Raw genomic sequence first — 22,545 nt, forward strand, 5'->3', positions numbered from 1 at the left:
AAGCCCGCAATAATTTTCGTTCATGAGAAACTTTACGAGTAATGTGTTGTGTATTGGTAATTACAAAATAAAAATATATCATTCAGAAATTCCTAGCCTGTAAGCCGCTCAAGTACAAACCGAGTGACGGCGTGTACGAGGAGGGCAAGGACGTTCGAGAGCTAAGCAGACAGAAGTCCCGGCGAAGTGCATGTGGTCGAGCCGGAGCCGGGTGAGGGAGAGCCCAGCCGCTCAAAGAACTTGTATGACGTTGGTGACGAAAATGGTGAACAACGATGAAGTGGTCAACAACGATGAAGTGCCTCGCGCGGTCAACTCTAGGCAGATCTTGTTCCAACGCCTGAGTTTTTGTTTGCTGGCATGTTCCGTATTCCTTGTGCTTGATAAACCTTCGCCAGTGATAAACCGTTGTATAGCCGCAACACATTTCCAACTCGCTCAAGAAGCAACACTATGGAATTCAGAAGAATACGTAACAAGTTTCACGGAGCTCCACAAAATGACAATCCGGCCTTTATAGTCCACAAACGTAAACACTGGCGAATATTCGAACGCTTCGAATATCAGATCAAATATTTCAGTCTTCGAATTCGAATTTTAATTATTTGAAATTTCCAAGTATTCGAAATGAAGAAACAGACGTATATTTGACCGCGTGTGACTCGCCTGAAGAGATGGTTTCACTGCAGCAATGAGCTGCTTTGCCGTGAAACTATTCTACCAAGGAAAATTCCCACTTGAAAGTTCAATGTGCATGTCACCTGCATCTCAATTATTTTACTGCGAAAGCTGTTATGAGATCACGACAAGGGCCGTTTTTGGTGCCGTAGTTGTCCGCCGCCGCGGCCGCCGATGTTCGTAACCACTATCGCGCGAAATAAAGAAAAACGAAATAAGAAAAAATATGCAAGATTGAACGAGGTTCGAACCTGGGTCCTCTGCGTGGGAGCTCAGTACTCTACCTGAGAGCCATGCCGGGGCTTGAAACTGCGTTGCAAAAAAGACCCTATACAGGCGTCATGCCGTGAAGCAACCACATTAACATATGTAATGTAGTGTGGTAGAAGAGTAAAATAACAACCAGGCGTCACACAACGCGAATTCTGTAACCAGGCGTCACACAATGCGATGACGCAACGAGTGGGTTGTTGAATGCTTCCAACCCATTACAAAAAGGTCTGCCACAATTCTTCATCGTCATCAGCCACAGCGTCAACAAAGTGAACATATTGTTTTGCATGTGTTTAGCGGGTACCAAGGTTCTCCGTAGAATGACGAAAAATGGCATAGTGGCTGCTTTCCTACATCAAAAAAATTATGATGATTTATAGCGAAGTGGGTTCCCCGCAAGTGCACTTCTACTGGTTGCCAAGGAAGCCCATAAGGCTCCCATGATCCATTTGCTCAGGGTCTCAATAAAGTTAATTCCCTCTCTCTCTCTTTCTCACGTTAACGTATGTTATAAAGCGTGGTGGGACAGTTGATTAACGACCGGGTGTCACAAAATGCGAATTACGTAACTAATGGGCCGTTTAAAGCTTCCAACTCATTACAAAGGGCTCTGTCATAATTCATCTTCATCAACCATCGCATCAACAAAGTGCACAATGCTTTACAGACGGTACCTCGCTTCGCCGCTGAATGGCGAATAATGTCGTGGTGGGTGCTTCCCAACTTCACAAAATTTATGATTTCTGGCGTAGCGGGTACGTTGCTAGTGTACTTGTATTAATAGCCACAGGAGAGTATATAACGGGCTCTAGAAATGCCGCTCTTCCAGCTTTCGCTGTGACAGTGCTGCGCTTTCCGCGCAGGCCAGGCGTTTTTTTTTAACAGCGAAGCTATTCTAGCTCGGTGTAAAGTGTGTGACCCTGCCCGAAAACTATCATCATCATGAACGGGTATGTGCCACAGAATTCGGGCAGGTCCTACTACTCACCGCTACGGCGTGGCCTGTAATAACCCTGAGAACGAGTGCAGAGAGACAAAGAAAGAAAGAAAGAAAGAAAGAAAGAAAGAAAGAAAGAAAGAAAGAAAGAAAGAAAGAAAGAAAGAAAGAAAGAAAGAAAGAAAGAAACAAACAAGCATATAGAGGGAACTAAAGATATAAAGAAAGGGAAAGTGAAAAATTCTTGCCGAATGAAGTTCTTTAAGAGGCGAGATTCTAATCGCGTACCTTCGATCCGAAGGCGAGCGTCCTAACCACGCGAATATCGAGGCACGCTAGCAGTTCACAGCATAGCCTTGTATAGTATAGTGTAGCAGCAAGCGGGTGGGAAAGGGATTGTGCGCGAGGAGGACGGATGGGACGGTAAGGAGGAGGGGAGAGATTAGAGCACAGAACGAAGAGAAAGAGAGAAATAGAGAGAAGGAAATACAAAAAGAGAAAGAGAGACAGAGAGAACATCAACGAAAGAGAGAGAAAGTAGAGAGAGAGAACAAGATAAAAAGAAAGAGGAAGCCTTGGTCGCGTCGTCTAGCGACCAAATACCGCACCACCTCGCCAAGCCGCGCATGCGCAGTAGCTAAGCCACGCCCACCGACGGCGACATCACGCGCAACCTCCGCGCTATGGTGCATAGCTGCGTACTCAAAGTCAAAGTTTATTTCACCAGAAAGTTCTGGATAGTCGTCGGGGCTAAAAGCTGCTCTAGGCAGCTTGACTTGGTCCCTGAAGACCCTTACATTGCAGCATACGACGTTTACAGTACAAATGGGCATGTAAGATCATACTTAAACATGCACGAGTAATACTGTAAGAGTTGCATTTAGGATTACATTAAGCGACAGAAATAGCATACAGACAGTCCAAGCAAAACTTGCATTTAAACGTTTAGTACAGCATAAAGAACTTCGTAATACAAAAGGTACTGTAATTGCGAGATAAAAAATAAAAATAAAGAAATAAATAAGAACAGCATTTTGTAAACTTGAACGTTTACTGAAAGTACAGAAATTTTACAGAATAACAATATCGCGTAAAGGTGACAAACAGAAAATAGAAATGGAACTGCGATATGACAAGATAAGCTAAAGTTTGCACAATCAAGACATATCAACGTGAGAGCTACAACATAGACGCAAAAAATTCACGCAACTGCCGGTGTGTAGCAGTAGTAAATCCGGCATATTCATTTAGCATTGATGGTAAATTATAGTGCAGTGCTCGTAACTTGTAGGTGGTTCGGTAACGAGGCACAAACCACGTAAAAGTATGTCGCGTACGTATAGTAGTGTCATTAAGTTTTAGGTGGGATATAGTTGCCAGGAATTCTTTGTAAGTGTCAGAAAAGTAGAACGCTTGTAAAACCCGGAATTTGTATAAGCGCTGAACCCGTATGACAGTGTATTCTTGAAAGAGTGTTCTAGTTGAGGCCAGGTATGGAATGTCTGCAATATGTCAAAGAATCTTCTTTTGCAGGAGCAAGATTTTATTTAGATTCTGTTTAGTTGTGGTAATCCAAACCAGGTTGCAGTAATTCAGGTGGGATGCGAATAGCGCGTAGTATATTTGAAGCTTTACCTTCGTCGGGAGCAAGCGTTGACATCGTGATAATGCTCCAGTAGTTGATGCCAGTCTCCTACACAGCTCTTCTACGTGCGAGTTCCAACTAAGGTGAGAGGAAAAAGTAACTCCGATTATCTTGTGATCGCCTACAACATCAATGTTTTGACCTTCATATGAAATAGGGTTTAATAGCTGAACTGCTTTACTTCTTGCATGAGGAGGAAGCTGCTTTGCTCTTGAGGAGGAAGCTGCGCATCTCGAAGCTAAACGTATCGGTCGACGAGAAGTACGAGCGGCGACAGGCCCGTGCTTTGCAGTGCCAAGTTTTGCGCGACTTAGTGCAAACTGCCCGCAATTCTTCCGAAGTTTATAAGCGGGTCATGCGGGTTTATGTGCGCTAAGTAAAGCAGACTTTAATATCTAACATATTTTAACGCTTTGCACCCTATTCCATTCAAATCGTGCCTTTACACGGATTTGCTTCCACTTGGATTCAAAAAAGTGACAGACTTATACCATTGTCACACGGGTAAGCTTAACCGCTGTTATCCCCAACTGCAGTTAGCGGACGTAACCACAGTTACCGTAAACCAGAAACTGTCACACGTTTGCAGCAGCGTTCTTTAGTTCGTGCAACACCGACCGCCTTGTGCAGGGCTTCACGTTAGATTATGGACGCGTCAACAGCGTGTTTTGATGCGCGTCTATCAAATCGCTTAGAATAACAGAGAGCTGAGCTAGTTGGTAAGTATTCATTCTAAAAAGACAGGGCGTGCAAACACGGACACAAGAAACAAGTCAGGACACCACAAACGCCCACTAACAACTGAAGAGACGCACAACGGCTGAAAAGAAAGAAGGCACGAAAACTTATCTGCGCATGCCCATGCAACAGGCGAACCTATCAATCCGGCACGCGTGGCGGTCTACGTGGAAGATAACCGTTAAGGCATTTGATTTCATCTTTATGCAAGTTAATCGACGGTTGGCTCACGCATGCGCTACCACTATTCTCGATATGCCATGCTTCAATCATCAGGCGCGTTTCTTCATTTCTATGCCGGTACAACACTGCGCATTCACCAAATTTTGGCGTGCACTTACAATCTCGACAATGTAAAGAAAGATTAGAAGGTGAGCCTCCTGTTAGCGATGTCTTATGTTCCAACAATCTCTGGTTGATGCATCGGCCCGTCTGCCCTACGTAGAAGCGGCCGCAGCTGAAAGGGATCTTATACACCACACTCGTACGGCAATCAGTGAATTTGTTGGTGTGTTTTACGAAACAAATATCGGTCCGCTTTTTGTCTTTTACTCCCTCATTCTTCCTTTGCACAGCGGCACATATATCAAATCGCGTGAAGCCCTGTTCAATGAACGAAAGCAGCCGTGTATCAATCTCGTGAAATGCACACGATATTTTTGCAGCACGGACAAACTGGTACCTCAAAGCCGGTAATTTATCTTCCCAAATGCGTATCAACGCCTCCGTCGTCGCAACGGTCCAGTTGACACGCTTTTGGCTCGATATTCCGTGGCAGCCGAGCTGCTCGCGTCCGACATGGAGGCAGCCATGTTGTCAGTTTACGGCGCTAACAGGGGTTGTCTACCTCCGTTTACGAAAACGGTCGTTAGCGGATTGACTGCGGTTAGGGTTGTCGTGTGACAAGGTACAACAGCCGTTAGACTTAACTGCCGTCGTACTTAACTGTGGTTAGACTACCCGTGTGAGAAGCATATTAGTACCACTTCTTTATAATATTAGGCAAGGTAGTGGTTTCATGACAAAAATGCTAATTTTCTTTATATTATGTGATATATACTATTCGAACTATTTGATTCCATGTTATTCGATAAAATCACCCTTCGCTCCGGAATTTAAAGGCACACTACAGAGCAAAACAATTTTTTAATTATTATCATTTATTGATACTGTCAACCAACAAGGGGTCATATGGGAGTGGAATAAGTATATATACAAGACTGATACATTCTTTACAAAAAACCATGCTCTACAGATGAAGCAACATAGATCAATAATATTATATAAGTTTCAAACATGTTCGAACAAGTGAACTATACTAAAACCGTTGGTCCACGGCGTACATAACGAAATAAAAGCGTTTCGCAGAAAGGCACTCAAAATTTTATGAAGTGTTACGTTTAAACATATAGAATGTTGCATTTCGTCCAATGCATTGAAAAATAAACAAGCTTACAAGTGAAACACTGCTGAGAACAATAACCCTTCAACAATGCGGTTAATGGCGTCAGAATGAGTAGAAAATATAGGCTTAACTTCTACCATAAATTCACCTAATGACAATATTTGCACTACAGTAGCGGGGAGTCCGTTCCATTCATCGATGGCCTTAAGGGAAAAAACTTAAAGTTAAAAGAATCGATAAATACAGAAGGTGCAGGAATGCTCATACCATGTCTGTGCGTAAAAAAGGTGTCTGTTTGCATGTTACAGTCATCAGTTTTGTTTATGGTATTGAGACTGTGAATATTAAGAAAGAGAAACTTTAATCTTGCGAGTGAACTCATGAGGGTATATTGGCAACTTTGTTAAGTTCTGAAGGGGAGTCATACCGCCGATACTTATTATAAAAATACCTTAGTGCGAGACGTTGAATTTTATCAAGCTTAGATTTATTTGTTACCGTGTAAGCGTCCCATATTACTTTGGCGTACTCCGAAACAGGTCTGAGAATTTTTATTGCAGGAGGTGCGCTGTGAATACGTCTTCTGAAGGGTCATACTGCATTCCGTGATTTGGTACATGCGCCATGTCATCAATACGGATATTCCATCTTAAGTCGGGCGTTATGGTGACACCACGGTATTTATGCACGGACACTCTTGTTAAGACGGTGCTGTCAATGGAATATGTATGAAGCAGAGCTTTGTTTTTTTCTCGTAATCGACATGGCAACAGTTTTTTTGTGCTTAATACCATTTGGCAAGTGTCGCACCAGGTTTTATTCTTTTGCAAGCTTAATTCAAGAAGAGTTTGGTCATGAGGGTTTTCTATTTTATTATATAGCACATCATCTGCAAAGAACCGAATGGGTACTGCGATAGTATTGGGCATATCATTAATGAAAATTTAAAACAGCAGCGGACGCAATACACTACCTTTGGGCACTCGAGATAGTACCGTTGAAGGATAAGAACGACAGTTTTCAAGCACAACACACTGTTCTCTATTGGATAGATAAAGTGAAAAGTACTCAGTGATCAGCGGATTTCTGAAAATTTTATCAATCTTTAGGAGCAGGTTGAGGTGAGAAACTTTATCAGAAGCTTTGGCGAAGTCAAGGAGTATTATGTCTGCTTGTTTGCGTTCATTCAAGGCGCATGCAAGATCATGAGTTAACCCAACCAGCTGAGTTACTGTCGAGTGCTGCTTGCGGAAACCATGTTGACAACGAACTAGAATATGAAAATCTTCAAGATATACAGATAATTGCTTGGAGACAATGTGCTCAAGGAATTTGGAACATGCACTAATTAAGGGAAGTGGGTCTATAGTTACTAGCGTCCAACTTATTACCACTTTTATGAATAGACACAATTTTCGCACATTGCCAAGCAGATGGGAAGCAGCAAAAATTGAAGGCTGATAGGTAACTGTAATTTATTTAGAGGCCCACTCCGCATATCTATACAAGATCTCGTTAGGAATATTATCGGGACCAGGACTCTTTTTGCTATCAAAGTTGAACAAGAGATTTAACACCCCCTGTTCGTTTATATCAATTTCATTCATAGGAGGTCGGTCGAAAACTGCGTCCATTTGATGTGTGGAGCCATCATCTCTTGTAAAAACGGTAGTAAAAATGTGCTAAGAGACCGACAGGTCGAGGGGGGTTGATGTATTTCCAGAATTTACCGGGCGCACTTTTGAGGAAAGATGCCAAGGTAGTGCTGTAAAACTTATCTTTTGAGACTTTGATTAGTTGCTTCAATTCCTGGCTCATATCCTTGATAATACTATTGGTATATGGGCTACCAGACCGTGAAGAGACGTGACGTCTACGCCCTAATCTTCTTTTTAAATGAATATACTATCTCTGGTTATCCGTGGGTTTCTTTTTCTAGTGTTCTTTAGACGATGTGAAACATAGCAATTTATGCAGTGTTGAACAACGTTGAAAAAATAATCCCATAGTTCGTCTACGCTCTCACCAGAACGGTACATAATAAAGAAATCTTCAAATGACGGCGCAAGGTGATCCAGTATACATACACCATTAGTAGCTTTAAAATTCGGGATCTTCTTCCGCAAATGGTTCTCCGAGATCTTTGCATCAAGTTTAAGGCATGCCATAACCATATTGTGGGCAGATAGTTCATCCTCAACCAATCAGCTAGAAAGGTAGGGACACATTTTCACAGAAGTAAATACAAGGTCTAGGGTTCATCTGCGCAAACCCTGGTGGGTTCCGAAACAATCTGGGATATATAAATTAAAGTAAAAGAAATTCATTGTACTCCTCTTTCACTATACCAAAATCATCACGCTTTCCACGAGAAGACGCTTGGAAAGAGAGAAAATGCGCAAAAAAAATACGGGTGGCGACGCCGCATTGAAAATTCCGCACCTGTCTCTGTGATGTCATAGATTCTGACAGTGCCTCCTACGGCCTACGTAGTTCCTAATCTGTAAAAATGAAGTACATTGTCCTGTAAGGGGGCTGGAGACTTTTTACCAAGTTTCAGGGAATTTCGCTGAGTCAGTATCACCAACAAACACAAAAAAAAACAAAAGTCGTCCTATACGCGCCCAAAGGCAAAATTATTCCAAGATTAAATAATATAAACATGGAAAATGACACCATAGAGGTTGTTGACAGCGTTAAAATCCTGGGTGTTTTCTTTTCAAATAATTTAACTTGGAACAAACATATAGACTACCTGTGTTCTAAAGTTGCTTCTGCAGTTGGTGCAGTAACTAGACTACGAAACATACTTCCGGAAAAGATCAAAATTTTACTTTACAACTCATTGGTACTTTCCCTGCTTCAGTATTGCCACCTTGTATGGGGTACCACAGGCATTACCAACATGACAAATTACATCGATTACAAAAGAAAGCTATAAGAAGTATTGCAAATTTACCTTATGATGAGCACACGAAAGAGTGGTTTTTACAGTATAATATTCTCCCAGTGCATCAACTATATAACAATAGATTGTTACTTTGTTATAAATCATCAGTTAGGCACAATGACACATATATAGCTGACCTCGCAAACCTGCATCCAAATACATGCATACAGCGTACAAGAAACAAAGAATTATGGCATATACCCACCCCACGAGCTAACTATTATAAAGAGTCTTTATCTTATGCCCTTCCGCATTTACTAAATAGGTTACATCATGAATCATTTGACCTGTTTTCTTGCTCAAGAAATGAAATTAGTTTTTTCTTATCGAAAATTGCTTAATGAAGTGTACGGATATTACATGCACTGGTGCGTTGTTGTTAACTGTGTATTATGAAAATATTACTATATTCTGTTCTGTAATTCAAGTGTCCATTTATGTATGTTTGAGTTTTTCTTTTTACTTTGTAATTGTGTTATTTCTACAGTGTCACTTCATATTTTCGTTAGAGCACATTGTGTAATCTTTTCTTCTGCATTGAAATGTACCCTTTACTGAATTTCCGAAAAAACAGTATTGTAAACAGTGCGCTATGCACAATGTATACACCATGTATCCACCCTCATGCTGTGCCATGCCAAGAAACAAGGAGGCAGGGACCACTGTCAAGCCGTAATCGCGGCTTTTAGTCCCGCCTCCTTCTCTTTCAAAGGAAAGAAAAATAAATTTTGATTGATTGATTGATTTTGATTGATTGAACATACGAAATGTCAACTTTGTAATCTGTGACGTGGCGCGTTCACATTCTAAACTAAGAATATCACCTTAACATTCTCCTCTATTAATAAACCTTTGATGGCGAAATGAATTTTATTAGAGTTTTAAGATTACAATTTATCAATGCAAACGGATTCGTTGTTTCACCTCTGAATTTACTTTTCACCAATCCCTACAGAAATACTGAAAATAGCGCCTCATAATTAGTCGTTCTTAAGCAGGGATGCAAAAACCTAAATAATCCTGCAGCATGCTTTCAGCTGCCTTTTTTCGACTTTATTTAAAAACAATATATAATTTCATTCAGCGCACGTTATAAATAAACTGATGATTCCGTATTTGCAGGTTCGCTTAAGGAACATTCGCCAGTGAACGGATGAACAGGTCGTAAAACAGATTGGCAGCGCATCCCGACATTCGCTGCCTCGTCCTTAATTCAGAAGGCACTGTTTCGAGCCTACTTTTCAGCACACGCAGGTGTTAGGCTTCTCCAGTGGCATCGTTTTTTTGCACATTCATTCTTGACGCTCGATATGATACAAGCGCTGCATTAGTACTCGGAAGGACAGAAGTACGGGTCGATAATGACTCCACTCAGTGTCCGCAAGGGGGTGAACATCGTCTTAAAATGCGCACAGCGGTCGAAGGATTTCCTGCGTTACACCCGCCTTAAACCCGCCGTTACACCCGCATGACGTCCAGAACGTTGACTAGTGCGTTTGTGGACGAGTCATGCCTGGCAGGAACATTTTGACAAAGCAGAAAGCTGGGCGAGTTGGTATGTATTCATTGGTATGTATTCGTCTGTCAGTCGTGTCGTCGACTGCCCGGCAGTCCTCTACTGAGTAACCTATCTCAGTATGCATGCGCTTCTTGTATTCCCTGAGATTTATGGCTTAGTTGCACAGCTCAAGGCGAGCGTTTAGCGCTATTTGAACAAGCACAAGAAAAATATTAGCTACAAGCGAAACTTTCGAAGTATAAAAAATTTGAATAAGGCCTTGTTCATGAGCTTTAGACCAGAAGAAAGCCTCTCCTTCGTGGAAACTGCTTCAGCCACCTCCAATAGATCGTCGCAAAATGTATAAATGCATCTGTGCCTGTCATAAATTTTGTTCCTGAGCAAAATGCTGCTGAGAAGCAAAACTTAGTCATTTACCTAACACAAATTTCTCCTCTGAAGATGGCGATGTAGGCGCAAGAAAGCGGAGATCGTGGGTGCCGTCTCCAGGACAATCTCTGTGCGGACCCAGTCTTCCTTCAATGACTGTCTCGTGTCGTGTGTGCATTGGGGCTGAAGAAACTGTTGCATGCGAAAACCCGACTGGAGTGTGCATCTAGACAAACTTTTTCCCACAATTGCTTTCGCCAGGAACACGACGAATAGACAAACGCATATGTACGAAGTTGCAAGCAACTCTTCGTCATTTTTGTGTCAATTTGATGTTTCCTGAACACGAGAGAACATATTTAAAGCCTAACAATGGAAACAATAGCTACTATATTGCTCATTTAAGGGGTTGCGCTTGAACGTCAATTTGGACACTTTGTAACTCAAATCTCACAAAAATAATGCAACATGTTTTTGCAGAATAAGTTAGAACGCACACTGGAGTTCAATTCTGGGGAGCTTAAAGTGACTGTCTACCGTCCTTCATCGCTTTTCTATTTTGTACCGCGATAGAAAGCGTACCGTCTGAAGTGTCCAACCTTGCAGCCGTTTCTCTGGAAAGTGAGTAGGAATTTTTAAAACAGAATTTTTCGATCTGCCTTCGGTCATCTTCCATTGGCGTGAAACATACCCACAACACTGGCTGGTGGACGCAATGATGATCGTAGTGCCGGTAAAAATTAAAAGCGAAAGCACATGTGACTTCTGTAGGATTACTTTATTTTCGCTGAACACTGATGTAATGAACGTAAGAGTCGTTTTCAGCGCTCTAGCGCTTTAATGAAGCCTTATTATACGATTACAGAACATTTGTTTTGCTGTAATCGCAGTCTATGCGTTTATTTTAGCACTGCTGCCGCAATCCAAGCCAAGTTGATTCATCAAAAAGAGACGATAAATGCACGCCTTCACAGCGCAGCACATGTGAGGCATCCTAACATCAATACAGCGGCACAGTACGACCAGCGCTGACGGCCGCATGGCATAGCGCATGAGTTGAAGTAGACGAAATCGAAGGCGGCACCGCAAGCAGCGCCACCGGGCGCCTTTTTGGATGGGTGAAAAACAACAACAAATTACTCTCTGACGCAACCGAAAGCTGCCTCAAGTGCGCGAAATACAACTTCAAGTTATACATGTTTACATGTTTATTTTTAAGCAAAATGAGTCTACCTGCGAGGATTTCTTGTCCTACCAGTAGACTGACCACATCGCTGTTGGGTGACGCTAGCGGTCATTCTTTCACGATTTTCTAGATCAAATTAAAAATTTATTTCCTTTTTTATGGGGCAAAAGCATGCGTATTGCCGCCGATGTGACGAACGATCTCCTCATTTTCACCACAATCAGAGAAATTTTTTCGAGTGGTATACAGTCCCTTTAAAGAAAATCCAAGATGGCTTTTGTTTTGAATTGCATTTCAAGGTATTGTATTTTTAGAGACATGCCTACATTTATGCATTTTTGGTTTACGTTTCACATCAGTCTCGCCAATCATATTTAACACAGTCAATAAGCCGATGCGTGGCAAACTCTGCAAAAGTTCAGAAATTCTGAGTATTGTAGACGCCAAGCAAAAAAAACTGAATCTAGAGAAATACTGAGCAATGTGCCATATCGCAATTTTTCTCTTCATAAAATATGTCCAACGAAACTGCAAGAAAGCATTTTATAAACGCACGTTACTCATAGCATGTGAAGAAAAATTTTGAAACTCACAGCTGCTATAGTCATTTTGGACTACCTCGTCAAAATCCCGTTCTCACGCAATTTGCGAAAAGCGGTTCTGCTGAGTGAGAACTTTCAAATTTTTGTGACTAAGGAAATTTTTTTTTTTGCAAAATTAAGAATGGCTTCGTGGCCCTGGGGACTCGAGCAGCAAAATATTTTTGTTAAGTGAAATTAAAGGGGGTACGCGGACACGCACCGCACTGACGTTCTTATATGAGCACCCTAGAAGATGCGTGAGCAAGGAAAAATCGACGAAAGGTGGCATTAAAGATCCTTGTTTAGAGTACATGACACTATTGATTTAAAAACATTTACGTCTTTAAATAGTCACACAATTCGCTTACTGCACATGCAAACTAACACGAAGTACAGACATTTCAAACGCACTTATGATTTACAGAATCTTTTGAACACATAAATTAACATTGGCACAGCTGAACATAGTTGGTATCACAGTGAACTAGTATATGAACCTTCGTAATAACAGCGCTTTTTAGCACAACAATAATGACTTTAAATATTACAGTAGAATACAAGTGAACCTGCTACATCCGTATTAAAGAAGTTAAAGTTCAAGTTTAAATAATAGCATTAGTTATCAAACACCAAGTGAAATGAAGTGTTCACCACATCTCAGTAGCTCAAGCTATGGCACCGTACAGCAGGTGCAGAGAAACAATGGCGCAGCAAGATCCTATACGTGCTCTACATCCAAACAAGACACGCACAAGAACTGGTAAGCTCGAGGTATTATTCTAACGAGCATGAACTATTGCGCAAATCGTGCATGAAACTGAGGTAAAAACCAGTCAAAAAACAAAACGCCGGACAAGGGGAAGAAGTGACACACACAACGACTGGACTAGCAACTGTGCTTTATTAGCTGAAAGCAACTTCCAGAAGAACCACGGCGCATGCGCTGATAACGTAAAACCATGAAGCTAAAAAAAAACGTGAAAAAAGCTAGAAATTGGCCCACATGACGGCCAAGAATCTACCGCCAGAGTGACGGGAACTCGCATGCCTTCTGTAATAATGAAATTGAAGTAGTGCTGACACAATCGTCACGGCGCATGTTGATATGATATGCTTCAAGGATTTCGCGCTCCTCGTTGCCCCCCCCCCCTCGTCTACCCAAAATCTTAACATTGGAATCAGCGCGTGATCAGCGCATGCGCAGTGGTTCTTCTGGGAGTTGCTGTCAGCTAATAAAGCACAGTTGCTAGACCAGTCATCGTGTGTGTCACTTCTTCCCCTTGTCCGGCGTCTTTGTGACCGGTTTTAGATGCGAAGAAGCTTTTGCGGTGGGCTGTGTTCGTAGTTCCATTGGCGACCGTCCCAGCTAGCATAGCCATCTGAGCGCGCGCACGCGCCAAAGAGACGTCTTCTTCCTCCTGTGCTTCGACCGCCTTGATGATGATAGGGGCCCGGGCTGGCGTATGCTGTCCTAGCTTGGCGCAACGCAAACAAAACCATGTGTGCTGGCACGCGCTAGCGCGTTCGGGCCGGTGTAAGGGGCTGGGTAACACGCTGTGGCCTCTCCCCCTTACACTCTCTCAGCAATCACGTGATGGCGTCCGGCAGGGGCGTAGCCAGAAATTTTTTTAGGGGCGGGGGGGGGGGGGTTCAACCATACTTTATGTATGTTCGTGCGTGCGTTTGTATGCGTGCGTGCATATATACGCAAGCAAAACTGAAAAATTTCGGGGGGGGGGGGTTGAACCCCACAACCCCCCCCCCCCCTCTTGGCTACGCCCCTGGCGTCGGGGAACGAGATTCTGCAGACGCGCGATGAAGCCGCGTGGCTGCTCCAACAATGTTTCGGGACGAGTAACAGCAACAGCAACTACAGTGAATTCATGGTGTGTTCCACTTGCAAGGACGCGTTAACATCGGACAAGGTGCCCGTGATGAACGGAACTCTAAGTCGACCAATGCGCTGCTTCGCATGCCCACATGGTTCCCTTTAGTGAGAGATGGTGTAATTTTTTGCCTCAGCGTCATGTACCAACTGACCCAGACTTCGACCTTAGTGCATGAAAACCTTCCGCGAGTGCCCGTTCGATCGATAAGAAAGTAGAAATATAAGACCGAATAAAAAAGACCAAGCACACCATAATGGCACAATATACGAAATAGGGTGCTCAATAGTTAATGTCAAGGGTACATTAGATGAGATAAAGTCCAGCGAGACGTAAGAGGCCTTATATGTGGCGTGCGGTTGGCGATTCCACTTTGAAGCACGGGGATGCTAGCTGCGGTCATCTCTGCGGAAAACAGTAGCGGACTGTTGCCACGTGTTGCAGGGAGCACTTCCTTGATAACTTCATGACTTCCGGCTACTCATGTCCGCGACCTGAAGGATTCTGTTGTCGCCCGGAGTGGGGCGGTCAGTCTGGCTCTCGCCGTATCACTGTCCCTCCCTTAGTATTCTCAGGAACTAAGCGTAAAACTGATATTCTGTAAATAATTACGGACCGACTCACTGTAGCTTTATAACCACACAGAAATAAAATGTTATCTCAACAGCTTCTTCGTCGAGTTAATGACATTTATCGACGTTTCTGTTTAAATGCACATAAGCGTTGTTCGACCAGCTATACATTCCTATCGACTAAGCACGAGGCCCACGTAATTACCTGCGTGAGTAAAAACCTGAACGTGCGCATTTGCTGCTCATAAGTAGTACTTATATGCGCCTTCGAATGTGCCCTTGGCGCCCCGCCACGGTGGTCTAGTGGTTATGGCGCTCGACTGCTCACCCGAAGGTCGCGGGATCGCATCCCGACCGCGGCGGCTGCATTTTCGATGCAGGCGAAAATGTTTTGAGTTCTACTTCCCAAAACTTATGATTTAAGGCGTAGTGGATACCTTGCTGAAAGCTAAACCTTCAAGCACAGTTGGCCTTGCCCCAACGCCAACCTGCGCTCAGAATTCACGTTAGGCAGTATCGTAATCTTTGGTGATTTTTCATGGAATCACTCGCAGTCATTTACCATTGCCCTCGCCATCCCCCGGGAATGAAAACACATGAACATTTGGTGAAGGTTCAAATTTCTTTCACAAACGGGAACGCAACAGCAGTCCGGGTAGCAGGGAGTGCACAACACGCTCAGCTCGCACGAGGAAAGTTCCACAGTACTTCCCCACACACGATGACACCGGTTTCCCAAACCTATGATTAAGCAAAATCATTGCCAATAAACTGAATATACAAACACAAACTAATGTTCTAAAAAGCACACAAGAAATCGACAAAGAGGCGAGCCACGTTCAACTTTGACTTCTCCGTGGCGGCGAGACGGAAAGGAAAACGACAAATCTTCAGATCGGGGGCAAGTTATCTTGGCAGTGGAGCGAAGGGCTATGGAACTGGGGCATCCGCCTATGTTTTTTACTACGCAAGTAGTCCGGCCGCATCCAGCCTATTTCAGTTCCAGATTATGTTTTGCTTGCTCGCAGCGCTAGCGCATTTAGAAAAACGAGTACACCCAAAAAGTGAACGGGAGAATGACATTCTGGTCAGTGTGAATAGATGCATATAGTTACTGTATATTCCTTTCCGCCCCGAATTTCTCGTAGGGCAGAACAAAAGCTTTTAATGTTCTTTTCTAGCTAATAGGCTATGGAAAGCATGCATAAAGAGCGACAAACGACACCATGAAAACTGCACTCATACGTCTGTCGCGACGCGCTCGCATCTGGAGCCCTCTTCCAGCGAGCAGCTGGCACAGTGCACCGTGCGTTGCCCACAAGGATGCGGCCGTTCAACTCCTTAAAGGGGCCCTGCAACAGCATAATCAGAAAACGCTATCAATCGGTAGTCGAGGCACCTGAGAACACTCCAGCCAAACAATAAAAACTTGGGGAGGGCGAAGCATGTATGGAAGGGTGTTTCAGCTCCACTAACATGAAACCTGTAAAGGGGCGAGCATTCGATGTGCGCCGGTGTTTCCCACTAATGGGCAATGATAGACAGAAGAAAGATGAGACACAGAGACCTGCAGTCCGCTTTTAGATAACGTACGCGCTACGAATCTGTATTGTTCAACAACGCACAAGAGAAACCTCCCAGCCGCACCATATTGTCGGTGAAGATCCAGTGCGTCTATATACAGGGTGGCCGTTGAACGATTGTGCAGCGCGAGCAGTCGGTTTTTAGGGGCGAAGCTCCTTAGGGTGTGGGTTGTTCCCTCCTCTGTAGTAGGAGTATGTAGCCACCTTGCCCGACCGGCAACGGGCGAGCGCCGATCGGCAACGGCGCGAGGACCCTGCCGTACGAGAGTTAAATCACACTAAAAGGCATACCTTGCGGGCGATATACTCTAGTGAGCTTTCAACTTTTCGGCTTAATGTACATGATAAAGAAATTATTTCTACGAAAAACGCAAAGCACACCTTGAGCAAGACGTTTAGTTTTGGGACGCTAAATAGGACCATGAGGCGATGCGAAGCCGGAGCACTTGCACGATCGCGTTCCGTTGGCTTTCGTTGGGCATACTACCGACCTCGCGTCGTGGAACGCGAAGAGGAACGCTACGCGCGTCGTGTCTTCCATCTAGCTTTGCCGTTAATTCTCACAGGGTGAGCGAGAAATGCGGTCGCTCTTGGCACGCTTTCTCTTTCGCTCGGGAGCGGACACTTTCCTTGCATTTCACCGATCACAAAGCGGTGATAATGAAGGGACCACGTAAACCAACAGTACAATAAAAGTTTCATGTTTATTATATACACGGTGTTTCACACTCTTTATATGATATACTTGGCGAATTTCACGGAAGAGTTTCACGGTTTACTGATGATTTTCTCCGGAGCTTCGCCCCACTCGTTCATCGAAGAAAGAGCGTTTCCATAGTCAACGCGCGCCGTTCGCTGTCTTTCGCCACACGCCGAGCGCTGAGGCGGTGGCGCCCTCTCTTGCGCTCAAGCAAATGGACCGCACACGACGATGCAAGCAAGCAAATGGTTCGAAATAGTAGGCGCAAAGAAGACACGGACGAGAAGGGAGACACAGGGCGCCCTGAGTGTGTCTCCCTTCTCGTCCGTGTCTTCTTTGCGCCTACTACTTCGAATCATGCAATACCAACACGCTCAGTTGCTTACTTTCACAAGCAAATGGGTCACGACGATGCACCGCCGACAAGCCGAGTGCCTAAGGTGCTTCGCCCATAAAATAAAGGAGACTGTGTGTACAGTGGTTTGCACGGGAGAACCTTGTAAAGTATACTGGACACTTGTATTCATTTGTTGCACGCATTCTGCTTTCTTCCTCGAAAGAATGTTGCCTTTGGTCCTGTCATAAGGTAAGTTTTTTTATAAAACGGAAAAAATAAATTGTTTTGACCCGAGAAAAAGATGGTTGATCCCTCCGTCATAGGAATCGGAATAACACGAAAGTAAACCGTGCCCTTACGGAAGTAACTGAATGTTTACTGTACATTCATATAAAAGAGTTTGAACAATGTATATTGATGTCTGGCAGCTATAGCACCATTTAACGCGGATATACCCACTTTGATGAATGGCGGTGCATCTCCATCCCGACGACTAACGTATATGCTAAGTGATTAAACAAACCCTTGTGGTAGCTGTAGTAGTTAACGGTGAAAGCGTAATCAGAGAACGAGGTGTGATAGCCAGAAGAGTGTCGCATATTGGACGCAGAACTTGGTCGCCATCCCGCGGCATGTTACGATGTGATTGAGCACCACGGCCGGACTAGATGGAAACGCAAAGCGCGTCGTGCCGCCCCGGTAGCCCGGCCGCGATTTTTCTCTCGGCGAGCGCGTGAGCGGGGAACGTGGTGTTACAGCCAGGTGAGACAGGCGCGCGTCGCAGAGCTATTTTTGGTTTCGATTAGCGTGATGATATGAGCGAGTCCGACACTTTTACGACGCTAGGGCTATGGTCACCACCTCGCGGTATGTTAATTCATTGACAAACTTGAACATCTATTGAAAACGCACCGAATGGGACGGACGTGTAACGCGTTGCAGGTGCTAGTCGCGGAGGCCACAGTAATGACGAATTACTTTATCTTACCGCTTCCAGAGGGCAACACCACCCGCCCACCGGGAGTGTAGTAGATATAAAAGGCGCGTTTGTAAAGCCTCTGCAGCCTGTGACCGTGGCGCAGTGCACAAGCATTCAAAGGCTTACATGCATATATACTGTGCAAGCCCATAGTAACAGGAAAAGTTCTTCAAAGCTTGTCACACAGGAAGGCTGGTAAGGATAAACACCTCATGAAGATGGGGTGCCAATCTGGTCTGATGTCTAGTTCTTCGTAAATGTCCTTTAGATGGAGAGCCATACGCATGAAATGCATACTTGAAGCAGTGGTTAGTTCTGCATTACGGTCTTGCATGCGCGTTTTCCACAGACTGTGCAGCCCCATAAGGAAAAACATGTCAAAAGGCACTTCATGCAGTGCTTGTGCGATTATTGTCGCTAAGTGAATGCATCACTACGTCATAGCGTTTGTGATAATTTCAAATACGCATTTTAATAAATACCATAAAAGAAAAAAAAGTGACCGTGGCGCAGTGGATAGCGTGCCGGGCATTTGTTGTTGCTGACCGCGCGGTCGTGGTTTCGATGCCCGTTGATGGAACATTTTTCTTTGTCATCTGATTGTGTTTTTTTCGACATCATTTCCGTGACGGAAATACGTCACTGAAGTCGTCGTGGACGCCGGCGTAAAACACTTTCGTGTTAAAAAGTTTCTCATTGTTAACTGTCGCCCGTAGCGTTCAGCACCACGAAGGGAAAAACCTAGGAGGGAGCGCGCTTAGCGTACACAAGCCAACCTCCTCTGACGCCACTTCTCGTCGTGCTCCATGCTGTAGGTAGAATTCCCAGGATGCTCCTGTTTCCTTTTCTTATGACTGGGCTTCGAGATTGTCAACGGCCGCTCCCTACAAGTTTTCTTTTCCCCCCCATGTTTTGCGCGATGCGCACCAATTGCATCCTTAATTCCAGTGTACTGGACATAAATACGAGGGCTATTCAACAAGTAAGGGCCGGTTGGTCCCCCAAAATATTTATTCGTTAGTAAAACTATATCTTGACGTGATTAGTTAACTACAAAGCTACTTCACTTTTCTGCATAATCGCCGTTAACTTCTAAGCACTTTTCATACCGCTGCACCAGATTCTTTAGACCCTCTGCATAGAATTTCGCCGCCTGGGAATTGTTTGCTGTTTGAGTTGGTCGGTAAGCATCTTTACTACGAAAAGCCGCGCAAACTAAACAGAGACAGCGAAGACACACGCACTGCGCATGTGCGTGTGTCTTCCCTGTCCCTGCTCAGTTTGCGCAGCTTTTTGTAGTAATGGAGTACCAACTCGCCCAGCGCTCACTCCTTTTAAAGCATTTTTAGTACCCACCTTGCACACGCTCTGTGATATTTGAGCTTTTCAGTTACAATCGTGCAAATCGTTGTGCCACCGACAATAGGAAATTCATCCGACAGACAACGTCGTCGATCTAATCGCAATTCTCGGCCTACTTGTTGCAGAGTTTCATTGGTCTGGATTCTGGGCCTGCCACTTCGCATTTCGTCGCGCACATTTGTGTTGCCATTTGTGAAATCTCGACACCATTTTCTTACCTTTTCTTCACTCATCACTTTAGACCCATAAACTAGGCACAGCTCCCCATAAATTTGAGAAGCTGATTATCCTTTTGCACGTAGAAATCGAATTACAGCTCGCACTTCACAACAGGCGGGAGCAACGATTTTCGCGGACATTGTCGTTTGCATTCCCCGAAAAGGAGGGGACTACTGAGCCAGAACGATACCTTCAGTACCTTCGCGATGAATTAACAGATTGCTCTGCAGAAGTATATCTTTACTGTGACACACACGTATTTAAATATGATCAAGCGGCCCTTATTTTTTGAAGTATACATTCTGGCATTCGTACATTCTGGCATTCATACGACAAATAATAAACTCTCCAGCCACTTTGCTAAAGTTAAACTTTAAAAGCTATAAAACTGACCCGACGTTTCGGGACCGATTCGGTCCCTTCCTCAGGGGTGACTGTTCGGCCGGCTCCGAAGCTAGCGAGTTTCTTTGGTGGTGTCCCCCTCTCCCTCGTCCTTCTTCCCGCCGTTCTTCTTGCCGCGGTGTTTCTTCCACTGGTTCCATAGACCGTGCACGTACACATTCGGCAAGGTTCCAGTTGAGCGGTTGACATTTCCCGGTGTTGTTTGTATATGCCAGGATTCCAACAACTGCCTTTTTGTGTGGTTGCCTTCCGTGTCGATGACCCGGGCGTCGTCAAAATTGATGCGGTGGTCCATCTTTTCGCTGTGTTCAGCGAGGGCGTTTCGCGCGGCGTTGAAGCTACGCACGTCGTTTCGATGTTGCCGTATCCTTTCGGGGAAGTTTTTTGTCTCACCGATGTAAGTGGCGTTACAGTCCGTGCATGGAACCGCGTAGACCAAACCGGGGCATCTTTCTTTTGGCAATGGGTCTTTTGGCCGTGGCAGGAGACGCCCGATTGTTGACACGGGCTTGTGCGCTACCTGGATGCCTTCTCTTCCCAGCAGCCCGGACAGTTGCTCGCTGATTCCCGGAACGTATGGGACCGAGATGCGGTAGGAACGTTTGGGGGAAGCCTCATTGTTAGTGTCACCCATTGCAGAAGAATGCGGATGGGGGACGCTTTCCCGGCGTCGCTGGCGCACTCGGCGAATAAAGCTCTTCGGGTATCCATTGTCCAGGAGGTCGGCGGTGATCGCTTTTTCTTCTTTTCTCCGTATTTCTTTGGAGCTGCAGACGGCCTCTGCGCGATTCAGGAGTGTGTTGACCACTGATGTTTTGTGGGCGGTCGGGTGGTTAGAGCTGAACTGCAGGTATCGTCCGGTGTGTGTAGGTTTTCGGTACACCGAGAAGCTCAAACGTTCTTTCAGCCCCGTTCTTTGCCGTTTCACTAGCACATCCAGAAAAGGAAGCACGTTGTTCTTTTCATGTTCCACGGTGAATTGAATCGCCGGTTCCATCGAATTTAGGTGTGCCAGGAAACCGTCGATGTTAGACTCCTTGATCACGCAAAAGACGTCATCCACATACCTCAAAAATATTTCTGGTGGTTCGGCGAACGTGTCCAAAGCTCGTGTTTCGATGTGTTCCATCGTCAGGTTTGCCGCTGTGGCTGAAATGGCGGCTCCCATGGCGGTTCCCCTTGTTTGTTGGTAGAATTCACCTCCGACAGAAAAATATGTTGCGTTGAGGCAGAACTCCATCAGACGGCACAGTTCGTCCGTGCTGAGGTTCGTCCTTTCGCTGAGGTTCTCATCCTTCTCCAGGGCGGCTCGGGCAGCTGAGACCGCGAGGGGTACGGGCACGCTCGTGAACAGCGAAACTACATCGAAAGACACGAGGCTTTCGTCACTGCCGATTGTCACCTCCGACATGCGCTGAACAAAATGGGTGGCGTTCTTTACATGTCTGGCTGTCTTCCCCACTAGTGGTGACAGGGTCATGTGTAGATGTTCGGACAGCATGCGAAGTGGGGATGTTCTAAAGTCAACTATCGGACGTAGCGGTATCCCCGGTTTGTGGATCTTTGGAAGGCCGTAGAATCCCGGCGCGGAACCGTTTCTGCATATGAGGCGCAAGTACAGCGTTCTTGATTCTGGGTGGTCTTTGAAAATGTCAGCCAATAGCTTGTTTAGCTCTCGTTGAATCCTGGGTGTGGGGTCTTTCGTGAGTTTCACGTATTCAGGGTTGTTCAGCAGGTTTTTTATCTTGTCTTCATAGGATTTCCGATCAAGTATAACAGTCGAATTACCTTTGTCTGCTGGTAGGATGGTTATGGTTGAGTCTTTTCGGAGTTCTTGAAGTGCTTCTTTTTCAGGTTTTGTAAGGTTCCCTCGCGGTCGAGCTGGTAGCTTCGAGAGGATTCCGAGCATGAGGCAAGCGTTCTGTCTAAAGGACACAATTTCAATACAACTACTCCGCCACCTCTGCCACAGATCATCGCAGCTGTTGAAGATGGCATACAACACATAGACAGCGATTCAAGAGACAACGTAAGACTCAAAGCCATTGGAATCCTCTCGAAGCTACCAGCTCGACCGCGAGGGAACCTTACAAAACCTGAAAAAGAAGCACTTCAAGAACTCCGAAAAGACTCAACCATAACCATCCTACCAGCAGACAAAGGTAATTCGACTGTTATACTTGATCGGAAATCCTATGAGGACAAGATAAAAAACCTGCTGAAC

General features: G+C 44.8%; 1 protein-coding gene across 3 annotated transcripts in view; it reads left to right on the forward strand.

Moving 5' to 3' along the window:
- Positions 1–22,545, forward strand: part of LOC119375883 (Kv channel-interacting protein 4) — a 380,219-nt gene that overhangs the window by 2,250 nt on the left and 355,424 nt on the right. The gene's annotated exons all lie outside the window — the stretch shown is intronic.

Source organism: Rhipicephalus sanguineus, unplaced genomic scaffold, assembly GCF_013339695.2.
Source record: "Rhipicephalus sanguineus isolate Rsan-2018 unplaced genomic scaffold, BIME_Rsan_1.4 Seq10031, whole genome shotgun sequence".
NCBI lineage: Eukaryota > Metazoa > Arthropoda > Arachnida > Ixodida > Ixodidae > Rhipicephalus > Rhipicephalus sanguineus.